Source organism: Triturus cristatus, chromosome 3_1 (genome assembly GCF_964204655.1).
Source record: "Triturus cristatus chromosome 3_1, aTriCri1.1, whole genome shotgun sequence".
Classification (NCBI taxonomy): domain Eukaryota; kingdom Metazoa; phylum Chordata; class Amphibia; order Caudata; family Salamandridae; genus Triturus; species Triturus cristatus.
In genome coordinates, this window is record NC_140583.1 from 864,439,106 (window position 1) to 864,459,158 (window position 20,053).

Sequence of the window (20,053 nt, forward strand, 5' to 3'; positions counted from 1 at the left end):
TTCTCCTAACAGTTTTATTTTCTTCAGGACTCTATGCCTAGACTACTTGTTTGAGTCTTTTCTTTATTGATATCACAGGAGTTTGGTGCCTTGCTTATTTCTTTAATCTTAATCTTCATCTTCAATCAAGAGGTACAAGATTGCCTAGGAAGTTTTACCCTTTGTGGGTTTTGCTTCCTAACAGGGACCCTCTAAAGGAGGCACTTGACAACTTCCACATGTACTATTCTGTGCAGGGTGGCACTGAGCCCACTGGAAGCAGTCACCCTGCCCACAAAATGTCAAGAAGCAAACTCAAAAGAATTCCCAGCAGCTAGTCCTTAACGCTTGTCCTTGGACATCAATTTCTGGATGAGATTGAGGCAGATTTTGAGCGACTGGATGTTGAGAATGATGAATATTGAAGAGTTGTGCGTCATGGGCATTTGGGTGGACCTTGCTGCTGCTGTCAGTTAGTAAGCCAGTGTTTCCCAATCTTTATAGAACCATGACACATTTTTCAGAATGACAATCTTTCATGACCCACCTACCTTTAATGGACGAGGCGTGGTGATTTTTTAATGTAACTATAGCATCATGTGGTAGCACATTGTTATTTACAGACAGCACATTTTCCGATCGAATGGCTACTAACATTGCACAGGCATGCAGTTTAACTGATAAAACTATGTAGAACACAAATGGAAATTGGTTTCAGTGAATATTTATCATTTGCGAATCACAAAGTAAAGTTTCTTGATATGTTTTGATCGTATAAAAATGTCTGTTTCCATCACACTTCGGAATTACAAAAAATAAGTTTCATTTTTGGTTTCCTAACGGCTGAATGCAATCACTTCAAGTCCAGGTATTTACATTTTGTTGTGTCATGCAAAAAAAGTCATCCTACAACCTTTTCTTTCACACTTTCTGTACTACAGCAAGATTGTCACATAATTCAGTTTAAAAACTTCTCTCACTTTGCAGTCAGAGAAAGAAGAGTGAACACCAATCCCCATATTAAAAGAATAAATAGTAAATAGTTAGAAGATATCACCTGACATTTGACCTCTGTCTTTGAAGCACCAGCAAATTGAACAAGCTAAACACAGAATTTAAAGGCATCTTTATTGATTGCTCAAACATTCACGACTCATCACAATTCGGCTGGCCACCCACAGTTTGGGAAATGCTGTTCTCCAGGATTCACTATAGTCGAAGTCTGCAGAGAGGTCAAGTAAGGTCAAGATGCAGGGGTCATTCTTGTCAGCAATCAAGATGGCGTCATTGATCATCTAAAGGGTGGCATTCTCTGTGCTGCAAAAAATTTGGATATCAGACTGATAGCTCTGTAGGAAGTTATTTTTACAAATCTGATCTTGTATAGTGGCTCTAATGCAGTAGTGTAACACCCAAACAATGGGTTTACAATGCAACTACAACCAATAGAACAGCTCTTTTTCTAAAAGTTTAACATGCATGTAATCTCTTGGCTGTACAAATCCTTTGACAAAACCTTACAAAAACATTTCCGAAGCTTCTTGGCCAAATATAAGACAATGATTAAACAATAACAATATGTATCACTGAAGGGAGGAATCTATGGTTTGCTACAGTCCAGGTAGACTAGCCACCATATTCCTGATTCGTTTCTCGCATATTTAGCGAATTTTATGATGGAGAGATGTATTCTCTCACATCAAAGATGCCAATGGATATATGGTTCATTATGACCCACTGGAATACCTGTTGAGACATACTTATAAACAGGCTAGAAACATAGCTAGAAAAATTGACCATTACTTCCTTTCACCTATGAAGTATACTCACAAGTCTACAATTTACACAATTACAATAGATTGAGCTCTTTGCATCTGTCAATCTTGAACAGGTTTGATTTGTTCATATGGCCATGAGGTCTCAGGTAGACAACTCAGTTGTGCCTGTGATTTTAAACAGCAGTTAATTTTGACTCCTCTGGAGCTTTATTTTATGTTCCTATCTCCATTATCTTCTATGGGATGTTGTTGTGGTACCAGTGATTTGCCATGTGTAGTGCTGAACTTACTACAAGCGTGTAAGCTAATACAGAAGTGTAAAAAGTAGTAAACGTACTCAAAAGTGCAATTTGTGATTGCAGACACATTGTGCTTATGTTTAGTTCTTATTCAGCGCAACAATAAGATCTCAAAAAGAGGTATCCCAGTGCTTTTGAATCCGTGTGTATGCATATGTGTGGCCCTCTTATTCAAAGCTGTCAGAATGATTACTGACAGCTGTCATTCAATTCTAACCTTCTTAAATTTGGGCATGCTGAGTTAAAATTGGTAAAATGACCTTGGTGTTCTGGCGGGAATATATCGAGAACAAGTCAGTCATTAGTTGTCTTTCTCCTGACTATTCATTAAATTACGAAAAAGACATTTGCTGTAATGTACCATTCAACGTCTCTTCACAACATATTAATCTTCACATCCCTCTACACCACAATATCATATAACTTTACATAACACCCTACACTACTTGATCACTCAATCTAATACTTCAGACAACATCACACCACGCAGCTCAATACCATGCCATTTAACCCTGCAAACTACACCATATAGAACCACACAGCACCACAACACGCCACCCCATACCACACCAGGCATCCACACAACACTTGACCTTTAATTCGCCTGATTTATTTTGACTGATATTTACTTTGATGTAATTACTTCAATAGTACCTTTGTATCTCTAAAGATTGAGATACACAATTATTTTGTCCAAAGTATCTATAAAATTACAGTTGTTTATAAAAAAAGCTCTGTTTATTAAACTTTCAAGAAAATATTATGAGCGTTCACATTCAGCTTTCATTCTGCAATATTAATACAAGTAAGCAATCCCCAACCACCACTTCACTCCCCTGCTTAGCTGCAGCTCAGTCCCTCCACCTTTGAGCGTCGGACTCACCTCTCTTCCTCTTTCTTTCTTTATAATGCTACCTAATGTCTCTACCACTTTCTATCTTTACCCCTTAACAGTCACCGTATCTCTCTGTATCAGTGTCACATCTCGACCTGTACTGTACCTCTACCTCTCTACTTGTTTTTTCTCTCTACACCTTATCTCTCTCTCGCTCTCTTTCTCTATCTTCTCTTCACCCTCACTAGTCTCTTTATCTGACCTGTCTTTCTATACCTTTGGTGATTTTGTCTCCTTTCCACCTCATATCTCACTTTGCCTTGCATCTCCCCATACGTCTCTCACTACCTCACTTCCCTGTCTGTCTAACTCTATTTCTCTTCCTCATCTTTCTTGTACCTTACACTCTCTTCCTCATCTCAGTGTACCCTACCCCTCTTTCTCTCACTACATTTCAATTTCACTCTCTCTAGTTCTCTACCTTACTCTAAATCCTTACCCATGTCTCTGTCTCATTTTCTCTACCTAGTAGCAAGAAAATGGGGCACCCTGTAATCCCTAGAACAAGGGTAATAAAACTATGAAAAAACAAGTTTTCTACACAGGCAAGACTCGTTATTTGTCACTGATGTTTTTCAGAGTACGCAGTGACACCCCCATCCACATTTGGGATCAGAAAGAAATGTCAGTGGTTTTATCTTTGATTTGAACATACCCCTTATTTGTCGGGTTAAGTGACTAACTAGCCCTGATGAAGTCCTCAGAGGATTTATCTAATTATGGGTCAAAACATCGACTTTACTCACACCCACCCATTTAATTTATTGCTGCATACCCAAACTATAATGTTCTCAACATTGTGTTTGTAATTATTTCAATCTTGAAATCCATGGGTATCTGTACATATTGTAAATACTTATTGTTTTTGTACTTTTTTTATTCAATTTGTTATGGCTCACTAATTTTCACTGTTTGCTGCACCGTAACGTGAAGCACCTGTTCGTTTGTTTATAGCATGATGATAAGTCTCTTGCAAAAATGCTTCAAAATACAAAATTAAAACATCTGCATTGCGGTGTGACGAATTTCTGTTGAGTGTAAAAGTTCGATACATTCTTTCGTTCAGTGGAAAATCCATGACTGTTAAAGATGCTTTGTTTTAAGTTGGAAAACTGGTATTACACTTGTTTTTTCATAGTCGTTCTCTACTTACCGCTTCCTCTTTCTCTCTCTCTTTATATTTCTTTGTGTTTACTTTACTTTTTTGTTCACCATGCATCTCTTCTTGCCTTTCCCAGCTTTCTACCTAATCTCCATCACTATATCTACCTTTCTTATCCCCGTCATTCACCTATCTCACTATACCATTCTCTGTACCTCTCCTAATGCTGTCTCCCACGACTACCATTTCTCTTGCACAACAACTCTGGAGATCAATGTCCAACCAAAGAAGTAAACCCATAGGAAGATGATGGGAGGAACAAAACAGGAGAATATAATTTTGGAGACAATTATCAGATTAACCTGAAAAACTCTAAAAATCTTCGGAGCAATGCTTTGATTTTCACTGTGCAGAATAAATTCAAGCTGTCAATAGGCATTCATTTATTTATTCATGTTTTTATTGCCATTTTTTCCATAAACAACAGTGCGACTTTCTGTTCAAGGAGATCAACTGGTTCAGGTATAACCATCATGACACAATCCACACCACTCATGCCATACTGTACATATCACAGGCTCTCCGGGAATCCCACTCATTCCCTTGTACCTCCACTCTGTCGCCGTTCTCCCCTCCCCCCTGGTTGACATCAGGGAGGGGGGCTACCATCAGGGGTTCCATCATCCTAGCAATCATTTCCCCCCCAAGTTTCCAGGTCGTCTCCTACTTCCTCGTCCCGCCTTGTGAGCCTGATACTGTTGTTCATCTGCAATTGCCCGCTCTGTTAAATCCCTTTTCCACTGCACCACCACCACCAGGGCTCGTGGTGCCACCAAGTGTATGGCTACGGGCATTTCACAAGCACAATTCCTCTGCGACCATTCTAACCTTCATTTTTAGGTCTCGGCTAGCGATGGCTGCGCTTGCGCAGTCTCGCTCGCGAGAGATAATGACTTGGGAGAAGAGGGGCTTGAACCCGCCCCTCTTCTCCCCTGTTCTCCATTGGCTGGCCTAGTAAATGCTGGCCAGCCATTGGAGAAGAGGTCCCGTCACTCCAATCATGCCCCGTCCTTTTCGGATCGGGGGGCGTGTTTTTTGCGAAAAGTCTCAGGGAGGAGACAACAGCAAAACACGCCCCCGAATCCGAAAAGGACGCTGCGTTTCTCCGAGGCAGTTCTTCTCTGCCTCGGAGAAAGGCGGTGGTGTGCCTTTTGCTCTGCCTTGTTTTTCACGCCAATGGCTTACTCCCATCGCCCCCTTCTTCGCAGCTATGAAATACATAAGCATGAGTCTAGAGCGCTTATCTGTTTCGGGCGACTCGTGAAAACCAGTGTACGTAGGAAGCGAGTTGCTGCACTAGATCTGCATTTTGAATGTATGCGTGCGTGGATTTACACTGTACTTCACAGATCCTGAATTGTTAGCTCCTGATTCAGTAACGGTAAACCCGAATCAAGACCAATGAAGTGAATGAGACGTGATTGCGAAGAGCTGGTGCGGAGGTGCAGGGACACTTTGTCCCGGTGCTGCACTATTATTGAACGTGTGGAGGGAGTGTAGCTCGAACACACAAGTCCTCGTGAAAGGGCGCACGTGGCTTTCGTAATAGGAAACCTTTGGAACAGGTCTCCGGTGGCGCTGTTAATGTCTTTAGTTTCATGGCTGTATTTCGTGGTACCGCAGACTTACCTTCACTGTCTGTGCCGCTGTCATCATGATACACTGTGTCTGGTCAGGAAGTCTCGGCCGCTTGGAGGGCTGCGCGGTTATCATGGTAGAAGGAGGCGGCGTTTTCTCTGCAGATACCCCTACAGAATTTCGGTGTCCAGTAATACCAGCACTTTAGTTTTTCGCTAGAGCGTCTGCGATAGTGTTAAATGTAATCACCTAATTAAACATTTAATGGACTTCTTTTGATAAGATACGCCTCTCTTTTACACCCATTCCAACATGGCCGCCGCTTTCATCAGACGCCCTGCAGAAGGCGCGGCGATACGGCTTTTTATCCTTCGCAAGTGACAGCAAGCAACTTTAAAGTAAATTTTGATGGTGTTTCTGACTGTGCGAGTGGGGTTGGTTGCAGGGAGGGAGGTTGTAAAGGGTTTGTGTTTTGTATTGTGATTTACCTGTGTTAGGTTTATCAGAAAAAGTTATCCTGGTTTTTGATTTTTATACTTCAACTTTCAGTTGTTTTTTTTTTAATCTGCTCCAAGTTCTGTGTTTTTTACTTGTGAGCGTTTAGGAGCAAACCACGAACAGAGGGCGGGAGGCATCGGAAGGGATGAACGGGGGGGGGGGAGGGTCATAAAGACGTGTGTGCGTGTAGGGCTAGGAGTGACCCACAAACTGGACCTTTATTCCAAACCTCGCTGCCGCGAGCCAGGCCGGCCTCTGCCCTCGAAGCCTTCATTCAATGCTGATCATGAATGAGCCCCGTCACTTGAGTTTGGTTTGAGGGGGGAGTGGTGGGGGCGGGCGTGGACTCCTCGGACACAGGTCCACCTCTGCGCCTCGGTTTCTGTGAGCGCTTTTCCCAGAGCGATGGTCGGGCATGTTCAATGCTTGTTGAACCTGGCATTCTATAAGTTACTTAAATGTCTCCTCGCCTAAAATGTCAATTATGCTGTGTATTTATTTCGTATTGTTTTTTTCAGTGAAAATTGCCTTTTTGAACGTTTTTTCAATCGGCATCGATTTCTATTTACACCCGCTGCTGAGTTCTGAATGTTTTATTTCGAAGTTATAGGGGCAAATCAACAGTGAAAACGGGGAAAACAAACGCTAGAGAGCGGTCGAGGGCGATCTCCAAACCCGCTTTAAAATGCAGACAATTGCTATTACATTTTTCATATTGGGTTACTTCAAGCCAGCCAGAACTGCAACACCCAGAATGCACTAGGTTGTTTCATGAAATGAGTTGGAACGTTTCAGGCATGGCTTAAATCCGTTCTAGTTAAACGCAGCACATTTATGGCGCGTGTTCGGGACATTGGTGTATTCAGAATGGATGTTAGCTCGGTTTCTTGAAGACCCGCGCCACTGGTGAAACGTCACATCCGTTGTAGTGAGCAGGCCCAGACTGACGCATCCCCCGCTGTTCTGGTGTGTGTGTGTGTGTACTTGCTGGGGTGCAACAGTCACGGTGGGAATTTTAAAAATTCCTGCTTTGAAAAAGCTTGTTTTAAACTTGTACGGCTTGTGCTGAACGGGTGTGGTTAGAAGGGGGTCCCGTGTCCAAAATGGGTAGATTTTGTGTACAAATGGTAGGAGCCCGTTCATACAAGCACAGCATATAAACACAAGTTTCTTAATCTGACATGTTGCTGAGTCGACTGTTCGGTTTTTTTTTAGCCCATCTCTGGTAATGTGAGTGGAAAGTCAGCCTTCGTGGCAGTGCTTAATTTGTGTAAAAAAAAAAAAAGTAAATTCAGTATGCTGAGTCATTTCTTCCCTGATTTTGCACTCAGGTTTTCTGATTGTACATCCGAATCCCAACCCAGGCAAAGTTGTTTCTGCAATTTTGCTACTTGCAGTGTACACCATCATACATTCAGGATTAGGATTTTCGGAAGTCATGCATGAAAAATGTGGAAACATGAAATATCCTGTGGTTCAAATATGTGAGAGACACCCTAGGCAAGATTGGGTGTAGTGATCTATGGGAAGCATGCAAGAACCACCCAGCCAACAGCAAATCCACGATCAAACCCAACTATCAGTTTAAATTGGGTCAGATTCCAATATAGGCACTATGAGGGACCAATTTCTCAAAGTTAAAGTATCCAACAGCCTTGAATTTTTTTTTGATGCTATCAAGCCCCTAAAAATACTGGCTTTAATGGGACGTTTTTGCCCCACTTGTGGAGCAGAGAGGGAAACTATAGAGCATGTATTCTTTCTCTGCCCCACCTATACATTATCCAGGAAAAAGTGGCTTATCCCTATTTGCCAGGTCATGGGCACCACAGCTCATATTATTGCATTCCAAATATTTAAGAACGATGTAAGTTACTTAACTGTCTATGCAGTATCCCGTTTTCAATTGGCAATGTGGAGAATCAGACTGTGGTGTACACAAGATAGAACGTCCCTAGCCCGTAGTGTACAGGCTTCTTTTAACATAAAACTAGATGGGTTTATTCATACATTTTTAAATTAAATTGTCCCAGTCGTGTTTATATTTTCTCCAGTCCTGTGAATTTGCTCAAAGATAAAAGCCAAATAATCATTCAGAAGGGAACTAATGGATGAACTATTACATATTTTTAACATGAGGACGCCTGACTAACAAGGGCTATAATTAGTGACTGCTTGAATTGTGACAAAGGTATGTCAATCCCATGGTTGGCTTACGTGAAAAGCTCTTTTGATGAGGATGGTCTGTCATATGCTTTTTCTGATACCACCACACATGTATCCATTAATAAAAGAAAAGTTTCATCAATGTTATTAGCACAATCGCTTGATAAGAGGGTTTTGGAGGAGTATAGGAAAGCATTGATTGGAAAATATCTGTCCATGAATACGGAGGTTACATCAGGTAGCTACATATCGAAACCAAGGAGGACCTGGGAGCGCTCTCTATTATTTAGATCCAGGGCAGACAGTAAAAGACCTACTTTGCTTTCCAATAGGGTATCACACCAACTTAGATGTGATTGCATGCCTGTGTTGTAATGGTGTTACTCAGTCTATGATTCACTTACTCTTATTCTGTAAATTTTACGTGTTATACACGTAAAGCTTCTTGGCTCCATTAATGGGGAGAGAATGTGGCCTAACGGCTAGGGCGGTCACCTCGCAGCTGGGGAATCGGGTTTGAGTCTCAGCAGGGACGCTCCACATTCTGTGATTCTGGGCAAATCACTTAATCGCCCGTGCCTACCAAAAACAAGCATTTACAATGCAACGGTCTCGGCATTGTTAAAGTTAGAGCTATTGCCATTGCTCATGACAATGCCGTTTCTTTAAATGTTTTAAAAACAAAAAACATAAACAAAAATAATGTCATGAGCAATGCCAATAGCTCTAACTTTACCAATGCCGAGACCATTGCATTGTAAATGCTTGTTAATCTCTGTCGCCTTGGGACAATGCCCAAGCGACGCAGTTTGAAAGAGTCCTCCAGCTCAGGAACAGTAGTACATCCCTCTAAAACTGCACTATACGTAGGCTCCCCCACATCATGTGGAGGAAGTCTGCCACGATCTGGCAGCATCATCCGCATACCATAGGAGTTGCAGGATACATTTTGGTGAGTTTCTATCTGGTCATGTAAGTCCTTTGCAAATTGAGGAAGTGTATGAGCTTAAAACATGCGTTGGGTGAAACCTGTTTGACTGCAGAGGCTTTTTTTCCAGTCTGCCATTGTCAAGTCCTGAGGACAGGCAGCATCCCAGTGCTCCCGGGCCCAGTCAGTGCTCCCTTCCCTGTTGAATGGATTTCCTTTCTGGGCCCACTTTGGTTCTCCCTTAGTTTTGTGTATTATGTATTTGAGGATTCCTCTGCTTTGCACAGCCAAACAAAACACTTTTGTTTTCATGACCTTATTTTAGGAATACACTGTACATGTTGTTTGTTATTCAGTGATTCTTCTCAGGATTTAGTCTACACATTTTATAGGTTGCCTTGAATACATAACAACATGGTGTACTGTTTATTTCACCTGGCCAGCAACAGCTGCTAACATTTTAGACATAACAGAGTAGCACAGCTGCAGCTTTCCAACACAGCAGTTCTTATATAAAATGTGTCTAATCCCCTTGGGGACAGAGAGGAGAATTATGGCAAAGAGACCGGTCCTCAAACGAATGCCCGCAGAGCCCGACATGCAGCGTTGCGTCAACTGAGTTTACACTCATGCGGACCATCTAACTACAAACATCAAATTTGGGGTCTGTTGTCGATCCCAGAGATCACTTATATATACCTGTGCTCACACAGTAAGAATAGGGTTAGACAGATAGATAATTTTCCATGGTTGGAATGTTTTTTTTAAAAAGCCTGATAGTAATGCTAATTATTTTGTTTAGCTTCATCTGTCTAGTGATAGCAGCACATTTGCTTCATAGTAGACTACAATAGTTTCAATAAATTTATTGTAAACTTTCTTTGTGTCTTTCTTCTATTTACTACAGCCATGCATGAGTTAGTGACAAAAGGTGAGGATCTGTTTCCATGGTTTCCCTTGGGGACTAGAGGGTCATGTTCTAGGTTGCCAAAATCCCCTGCTACTCTGGGAAGGTTGGGAGTTCAGGTGAAGCACTGTGAGCTAGCCAGGATTTGGGCTGACAGATACTGATGTTGTAGAGAGACTCAATCCCTACACTCTGACACCCTGACATCCAAAGGCGCAGTTCTGCTTTTCTAGGAGAATCCCTGCGAAACTGTCTGCCAATGAGGCCGCATATAAGTGAGTTTACAACCGTCTACAGTCATCCAATGACAGCGATTGTTTCACTGTGTTATGTTTCTAAGGTTTGGAAGGAAACATGGGCCAGATCAAGCATGCACTGTGCGCTACTGGGCAAAATATAAAGATTGTCTCAGTCCCATGTAAAAAATATCCTGGGCCTGGGCGAAGGATCTTAACCAATTGTTGTGGTACAACTCCTCGACAGTTACACATCCCCACGTGCCCTGCTGCATAGAAGGTATCTTTGAACATGTTATAAAAAGGCCTCAACACCCAAAAAAGGCAGATCCTCCGCAAAGGAAGATCTGCAGAGGACCTTGCTGACTACCTTGAATCACACCATCGCCAATTGCTGTATCAGGTTTGGGAAGTCCCTCAGGTCTCCCACTATTAGAAACACCTCTGGGAGTGTATAGGGGCCGAGTGTGTCAGCCAAGAGCATTTTTGCCCAGTCGGGGCCCTCATCAAACAAGCCGACTGCATGCTGCAATTGCATTGTAGCATATTAGAGAAACAGGTCTGGCAGCTCCAGCCCACCGTCTGTCCTTGGGAGTTTTAACGTGGACAAACTCACCCGGCTTCTCTTACCCACCCACACTTGGTCAGTCAGCAACCTGTCCAGCCGGGCACACGATGATGGCAATTGGCATATCACGTTCTGAAAATCATATAGACACCTCAGCATGAACACCATTCTTGTCAGGGCTACTCTCCCCATAATTGACAATAGGAGAGTTTTCCAGAAGTCAACTGACCTCTTCAGTCCATCTCTACTTGCCGGTCTTGTTGAGATTTTCAGGCCTTAAATTAGCTGAAAATCGTTAATAAATTCAAAGTTGTTCTGTCCAGGGCCACAAAAATCCTCAAGATAGCACTACCTGGTAATATTCCATAAAAGGAATTATATTACTACCTGGTAATATTCCATAAAAGGAATTATATTACAGCATGTGTTGTACTGCGTCTGCACCTCATTACCATTTTGTACATTTCTTCCGGGCACGGGTCAGGTTTCCGGTGTATATTTTCTGGAATGTCACAGCTGGCAGGCAGACAGTGATGAGGAAAGCGAGTAAGCAAAATAAAAATAAATGTAAAAGACCTTAAGAGACCCTGAGATTTCTGTTTAAATTTAGGTTTTCTTGTTTTCCAATCTTTCAAATCCAATCTAAAGGGACACGTGCAATTAAAGTTATAATTTCAGCATTATGTCCATATGTCTCACTTTAATAGTATGCTGTAGTCTCATCCTCTCTACATTGAAGTACATTACAGCATGTGCTGTACTGCTTCTGCACCTTATTACATTTTTGTACATTTCTTCCTGGCACGGGCCAGGTTTCGAGTGGATATTTTCTGGCATGCCAAAGTTGGCAAGCAGCCCAGTGCTGACGGCAGCGAGCAAGCAACATTAAAAAAAACGCTAAAAAGTCCATCAGAGACGCTGAGATTTCGGTTTGAACTCGGGTTTTATTGTTTTTCTATCTTTCAAATGATATCTAAAGGGACACAAGCAAGGTGCCCTCTACAGCACCCTCTGGGGCACGTGCTCAAATGGTCAACAAACACTCTTGGGTTGTATGATTCCTTTTCAGAATAGTAACAAGCATTTGCAATGCAATCGGTCTCGCATTAACGAGAGTTTAAGCTATTGGCAATGCAACACCTCAAACTGTCGCAAATGTTTATTTTTTGAATTTTTTTATTTTATAGAGTTTTATGTAGCGCAAACTTGATCCGAATCGGGTATCAGAGCGCTTTACAAAGCACCAGTTGCATTACATGAGGACATATACATTTTTGTTAGGCACGGGAGATTAAGTGATTTGCCCAGAATCACAGGATGTTCAGCATCATTGCCGAGACTCGAACCAAGTTCCCCAGATTCGAAGTCGACCGCCCTAGCCGTTAGGCCAACTCCTCTCCCCAAATGCAAGACCTATTGCATTGCAAATGTTTAACTAGCGTCCCTTCGGCGCTTTCACATTTATGGAAGCCGCGTCCCTTTCTTTAGACAAGCCACATCTAAAGAAAGGGGCGTGTCCAAGTGAGACCGCAGCATGGGGGCTTTGACCAAAAAAACATCTGTTTTGTCAAGTTGACAAACAGATGTTTTTTTTGGTAAAAGCGCCCATGCCGTGCTTTCACTTTAATGTCAGCCACATACCTTTCTTTACACGTGGTTTGTTTTGTGTAAAGAAAGGGGCACGGCCTCCATAAATTTGAAAGTGCAGCATGGGCGCTAGTTAACAAAATAAATAAATAAGCACGGGGTCTAAATGAGGACCACGCATATAAATTAAAAAAAAATAAAACACCGCAGCCACTATAGTTAAAGCAGACCACCATTACAAAAAATTTAAATAAAAGCGCGCGGCTGCTGCAAGGTAGTGGGTGGAATAGGGGAGAACATTTAATAAAATAGTGCTCACCTTTAAAGCAGACTGTAACAACACCAGTAAAAGGTCCAGTCGTTACGGGAGGTAACAAATGCAGAAAAGGTGGTACCAAGGAGGGACTAACAAGCCTAATAACCACTCCGAAGCCAGGGCCGGACTGGCCATAGCAGGCACCGGGCGTTTCCCCAGTACGCCGCTAGGGTGGGGACCGTTTTTGGCCCTCTGGGGGCCGTTTTTGTTACCGGGGGGTCGGCAATATCGGCCCCCTGTAACAAAATCGGCTGAACCCGGCCCTGGCAAACTGCTCGGCTTCACTCCCCCCTCACCCCAGGTGGGGCAGCTGAGCAGTTTGCGAGGGCTGGTTTCTGTTCCCAGTCCGGCCCTGTCAGAAGCCAGCGTTTACAAAGGACAATGACACAAGCCAATTACAAATATGGGCAGAGAATGGTCGGGGCTTCAAAGCCATACTCCAATACTGCATGCCTCGCAGCAGTGCATGCGCTGCTCAGGCTTGACCTAAAACGGCATAAGATACTTTGTGTTTCTGAAAAAGCTTTGCAATGTTTTCTTTCAAACACAGTAAATCCTGCTTTAATAAGAGACCTTTTAGCTGCTGACTTCAGGCAGGCCATTCTGTTTGAAAAGTCATTCTTCGTGTAACTGCTACAGAAAGTAAGTTGAGCACTGGGGTAGGCCTCAGTGTGAAAACAGCTATTTGCCCACCCCTGATAAACAAATCATTGATTGATAAGCAGGAAACTTGCTGCTCTGCCCCAGTTTGGAGCTTGAGTTATGGTCAGTCAAGCCACTTCCAGGATAATAAGTGTGTGAACTATCACAATTTCTGAAAATCATAAAACCAATTAGATCGCTTTTTTGATTACTCTTAAAGTGAAATTCTTCCTTGTAGAGCACATCCTTTATTATACTTTTTTTTTTACTTTAGCGTTTTGTCATAAAGTATCATGATACATATGAATATACAAAGTCATTATCCAAGGTCGATGAAGGAGTTTGAGCATACACCGTTTGACTTGGTTTAGGAAAAACACATCCATAAGTATAGTCGGATTCAATGCAACATCCACCATGCAGTGGATAAACCCTCAGACACATACAATGGCCTAGATCACAAAGAAATCACCCCTCTCCAATACCAGCTGTAAAAACTATGAATATTATAAAGGGTACATAGGTCAGAAAGAAACTGGACGCATAGTGCCTGGTGTGCGATGTGGTGTCCAGCTAACCCACCCCAGTGGGGACAATACCCTGGTCCAACGGAGAGGGGACATCCTTTATTATACTTAAGTAGAGTTTGCCTATGAACGCACGGACGGCTAACATAGATTTTATATCCCCAGTTCTATGGAGCACACAATACAGTATCTCAACTGTTTAAGTCTATCCTACTACAGGCAGCTTTAGTACTCTAGATAGCCAGTGCTGGAACTGGAAAAACTTTACTCTGAGAACCCATAAATTGGGGTCAAGGTATGATAAAAAGGGGGTGGAGTCACAAGGAGTGGGGTCATGAAAAGTAGTCCGATGGTCAACTTCCACGTTTATTTTGTAAAAACTCTGTCACAAAGAAATCAATAACAAAGAGAAAAGTTTATCTGTTCTGGCTTAATTGGTTGCAAAGACTGCATTTCAAAATATTTCATGAGGTTAAACCACCTGTTGCAGGGAGCTTTGTGTGCCCAGTAAATCTCAGGGAGTAATAATAATGGTAAGGTAACTCTGGTGGTTAAAGCACTTGCTGGAGAGATCTGTGTATTGTCTAGTCACAGTTTTGACTCATAAAGTAGCAGAGAGGGTTAATGTGTCTCCTACAAAGCATATCATGTAACGTGCAGATGACAGAATATTATGTTATTTAGATATGTAAGAGGGACACTGCTTTTGACACAGAGATCCTTTTATTACTTGTAGTTCATAAATTGAAATCCTTCTAATATAGCACTGTGAGCTAAGAACTGGCATCAAGAACCTACATGCAAAGACACATTTTTAGAACCTTATTGTTTTTGCTCAATATATAGTTATAAGGCTACTAAAAGAGTTTATATGGGTAGTAATAATGTCTTATTAGTATAGGCAACCCCAAGCAATGCATTTTACATCCTTACTTTAGGCCAGATTACGAGTTTGGCAGTTCGAGGACCAACAGAATAGCTGGGGTGCGGCAGTCCAGCCACCGCCACACCGGCTGTCCGACCACCCTATTACAAGTTGGGCTGTCAGACTGCCCTGGGACTGCCGATGCAGCCAGAGGGCGCAATATGCTTGGGGGACTGCAGCGGGTGCGCCAAGCATACTGCAAGTTTCCTCTATGCCGGTGGTGGTGTCATGATGGTTTCTGCTCCATGTACACTGTGGCCGACAGGAAACATAGGGAGCCCTGCAGGGCGCCCTGAGCCTCCTCCGCAGATGGATGCACACAGGGGGGCATAATATGTGCCCTCCTGTGTGCATGTCGGAGTCCATGTCTTGCAGGAACCTTGTTATGCGGTCCCATTGCGGTGGCTTTTTGAAAGAGGCACCTCCATGGGACCGCCACACTGCCCGACCAGTTTTAAGTCGTAATCTGGCAGGAGGGCGGCGGCGAGTTTTGACAGTGCGGGGCGCAGCAGTGACACTGCCCGACCAGTTTTAAGTCGTAATCTGGCAGGAGGGCGGCGGCGAGTTTTGACAGTGCGGGGCGCAGCAGTGACGTACTGCCCGCACCCACACCTCTGTAAATCGGAATCGGGCCCTCTGTGTTTCTCCCAGCCATGCAACCTTAACATATAATCCCTACCAGTAAAGATGATGTGGGACTCCTTCACCTTGAAACCCTCATTGTTTTATGTAACATCCTATACATTAATTTTCACATTGGTATGATTTATTGTCAATTTATAATGTGCGTATGGTGTAAAGTGCTCCTACACCCTACAGTTGGATGAGTTGTGTTATAAAAGTATTATAAAGAAAATTGTGTTATTAAAATTTGTACTCATATAAATACTTCTACATACTGATACATCTGATATTCTTACACTGCATGCATATTTCTTACATATAGAGGTCGCACAAAGTCTAAAACCTGCCACCAAATCGTAGTTTTTCTCGAGAATTTGTGAAGTGAAACAAGCTGTGTGCCTTTTTTCCCCCATTACATTGGCATTTAGGTGTTTGACTGCAGATAGCTCCCACCCATGCATATACTCAAACAAAAGGAGGCCTTTTAAATTCAGCCTTTGTTTTGGGCCAAGGTGGAAGAGAAAATAAAAAAGACCGTTCACTGCCAGGCATACACGTTGAAGCTCTGAACAGAAAGCAGATGTGTGGGCGCTGCTGTATTGTGCTTCAGGGACCAGTACTGCATATTTCATGGAGGCTAGATGGAACCCCGATACTGCTCAATAATTGACCTGGCTGGTTTCCATTGACTCCAGCACTGATGATAGCTGCATGTTATAAAAATATATATATACACATATAAATATATATATATATATATACACACACATACATAGAGGGTCTCTAGGTCAGCCCTCATCATCCTCTAGTGTGTTAAACTAGCATTCATATTTTACTTCCGCCCACCATAGCAGGCAATATTGGGCTAATGGCTCTCTTGCACAGCAAGCGACAGCATGCTGTCGAATCACATATGCACATCTGGCAAAAAAAAAAAAAAGTGACTTCAGTGCCAGACCCGGTTGATAATAATTTATGTTCATCCTTATGTGTTTAAACAATGTCTTCAGGTTACAATAATTTAAAGTCAGTAGTAGGTTTTCTGTGCAACGGTAATCGCAAGCGTACCCTCGGCAGGCTTAGGTGGCAGCACGTTTTCTTTTTTTCTTGTTATTTTTGTGGCACATGCTTGCAATACAAAATGCTACAAAACCATCAAACCAGTTTGCTGAAGTTTCACCTACTGGCTTTACCAATGTTTGTTTCAATGAGATACCGAACACCCAAAACGTCATCCAACAATATCTATAAATCACCATGAATGTAATGTGGAAAAATTGAATATATGTGCAATACTTCTTAAATACACATTTTTAAACCAAGATATTGGTGGGTGTGTTTGTAAAAGGTCTCACATTTATTGTTGAATATGCAACATTACTGAGCAAGGACAACTTCAGCTCAATGTCCTTAGTGCACTCCCATCATTTCCAGCTGAGTAATGTAATTTGATTGGAACAACAGATTTACAGTGCTACAGAAAAAAAGAGCTTAACTTCTTATCAACATATTATTTTTATGAAAGCTTGTCTCCTGGTATACAGCATAATTGTGAACATGACCAGGCACTACTTGTGTGGCTTGTACATCACCTTGCAATGGAGATCCCCTTAATCACGTGACTTCTGCTGTTCATACAAATTCCAAATCGCACCTCCTTTAGAATCACGGACTTCCATGTAATGAAACCCTCTTGTTACGAGTGGCAGGACTGAAAGACTGATTATCTGGCCAATTGTCTTAAAGTCCATTGGTTGATGTCCACAAACTAGCCTTGCCTTAATGATTAAGAACAGGTATATACAGACATCATAGCACTTCCCAAGTAAACATATGACTGCAGTTAACTCAATACCGGTAAGCACACCTCGCAATGATGAAACGCAAGGCAATTAATGAAGAGATTGCTTATGGAAGTTAATTACCTTTAAAGAACAAAGGAAAGAAATGGAAGAAAAAAGGTAGAGAAAGAAAAAATAAAAAAGACAAGAAAAAAGAAAAGAAAGAATAAAGGAACCAAGGAGAGAAGAAATGAAAGAAAGGAAAGAAGAGAGGGAGGAAGAAGCAAAGGGTGTGGGAAGGAGAGAGGGGAAGGAGGGAGACAAAAAGAAGAAAAGTGAAGAAATCAAGAAATGAGAGAAAAATGGGGAGGATGGAAGGAGAAAGAAAGGAATGAAAGAAGGCAAGAAAAAGGAATAAAAAAGTGAAGGAAAGGAAAAGGGAATGAAGGACACTGTGAATTAAATGACAAGGGGAAGAAGAAAAGGAAAGAAGAAACAAGTCAGAAAATGCAGAAATTAGAGAATGACTAAAGAATAGAAGAAAAAGAACCGAAAGAAGGGACAAAGGTGAGATAAGACAAATAGAGAAGAGGAAGATAAAAGAGAACAAACAAACAAACAAAAAAGAAAAAGAGCAAACATAAGAGCAAGTGAGAGAAAGAATGTCAGCGTGAAAATAGAAGGAGAAAAGAAAGAGGGAGAAAGAGAAAGAAAGAAAGAAAGAAGAAATAACAAGAGTGAAAAAGAAAGAAAATGAGGGAAGGAGAAAAAGGAAAAACAATAGAAGATGAAGAAAGCGAAAAACAAAAGAAGGGAGAAAATGAAGGAGGCGAAGAAAGAGAAAGCATAAGAACAGAGAGGAAAAAGAACAAAAGAAATAGAAGAAAACTGAAAATGAAAAAGAAACAGAAATACAAAGAGAAAGAGCAAAAGAACGAGAAAGAAAAAATATTTAAATGCAACTGTCCTCGAAATATGTTAGTGCCTTTGACTTTAAGGAAACACTGGGGCATATTGACAAGAACTGATGTATCTGCATCAATGTGTCAGATTTTTACAATACAGTGCTACACGGCACAAGGATCCACGGATGAGTCAGAAATTCTGGAGTTGGTCGTTAGACTGACGCAACTCTAGCAATGCATCAGAACACAGAAGCAAGTCCCATGTTAAAAGCCCTACTTCAATCCTTACGCCTGGTTTGAGAAAGCGTAAAGATTTTGATGCAGTCAAGTCGTAGAGTGACGCAGTGAAAAGTTGTAAATTTCAGAGCGTAATTTTTACATGGCTTTTAACGTGGGAGCGTCTACCCTGCAAACATTATACCTGCCGCAAGTATAATGTGACACAGCTAAACTTGAGAACTACCCAGAGTTTTCTGCTTCTTTTTTTGCATATATACATATATATATATATATATATATATATATATATATATTACCTACTGGCGGTCGCCAGTAGGTAGTTATAGTTAGGACCGTGTTTCCATAGGAAATCTCAAAATTCTATTTTGAATAACTTTGGGGCCGGTTAACGAATCTTTGCGAAATTTTCAAAACTAATGGGGCGCTCCGCTCCGCTCCTACACTGAAAGTTTCGGGGTGATTCGTCAAGCGGGGGCTGAGAAAAAAGGGGGGTCCCAAAACGCGTTTTCCCCATGCATTTTTCCATAGGGACTTTAGTCGCAGCTACAGCCCGAACGGCTGAACAGAATTACGTGAAATTTGGCAGAGAGGTAGCCATAAGGTCCATGAAGTGCCTTTTGCAGGTTTGGTGTAAATCTGTTCAGTATTTCCTGAGAAATTAGCATTTAAATCAATATATATATCTGTACGCGCGTACCGTGCGCGCACTGAGCAAGTCCTGTGCGCGCACCTTGCCGATCGCGAGCGCACTTCTGATTGGTTGTTAGATGTCAGTAAACATTCGAATCGGTGGAAATCAGGAAGCGGCGGCCGCCATTTTGTCTCTCGCATAAAGAGGGGGTGATAAACAAAGGGGGAGAACTTGAAAAGGGGGCAGAGTGGGGAGATATTGACCCACTAGGCATTGTAAGGGGGTCACAGTAGGACCTTGTAGGGAAAAAAAAAAGATTTATATTTTTAAAAAAAATATCGCCGAGTGCGCGCACCCAGCGCGCACCCGAAAAAAAACTTTTTAAAAAAAATAATAAAAAATCGCATTTAAGTGTTTAGATATAAGGTGGCTCTAAAAAGAGCCCGTGTGTTTATTGTGTGTTTTTTGGTACCTACAAGTAAGTACCGATGCAGAGTCTAAAGTTCAAGAGGAAGACTCTGTTGCCTTCATCAGTGAAGTGTACAGCATCTCCTCTATAAATGTCTTGCATGTTGTAACGCAAGTTGTTGTGGTATATAGAACCCATACCATAGTCTCTGAGGAAAGCAGAAATAGATTTGTTGACGTGCTTCCTTGCTTTGTCAATCTGCGGACAAAATTGGTTGGACCAGTTCCACTTTTGCCTTTGGCATATGTTAGAATATACGAAGGCAGTTTGTGGAAAAAGTGACATCAATTGCACAAAGGTGTCCTTAATAAGCATTTCCAGACCTACCCCAGTTAAAGTGCCTAGGTCATTTCCACCACAGTGCACAATAATAAGGTTAGGCAGTGGGAGATGTAGAAAGGTTTTCACCAAA

General features: G+C 42.0%; 1 protein-coding gene across 1 annotated transcript in view; it reads right to left on the reverse strand.

Moving 5' to 3' along the window:
- Positions 1–1,088: 1,088 nt before the first annotated feature.
- CYBRD1 (cytochrome b reductase 1) overlaps positions 1,089–20,053 on the reverse strand; it is a 202,364-nt gene continuing 183,399 nt past the window's right edge. Inside the window, exon 6 of the mRNA XM_085645307.1 lies at positions 1,089–1,296. The gene's annotated coding sequence lies outside the window, so the exon portion shown is untranslated. The remainder of the gene's footprint in view (positions 1,297–20,053) is intronic.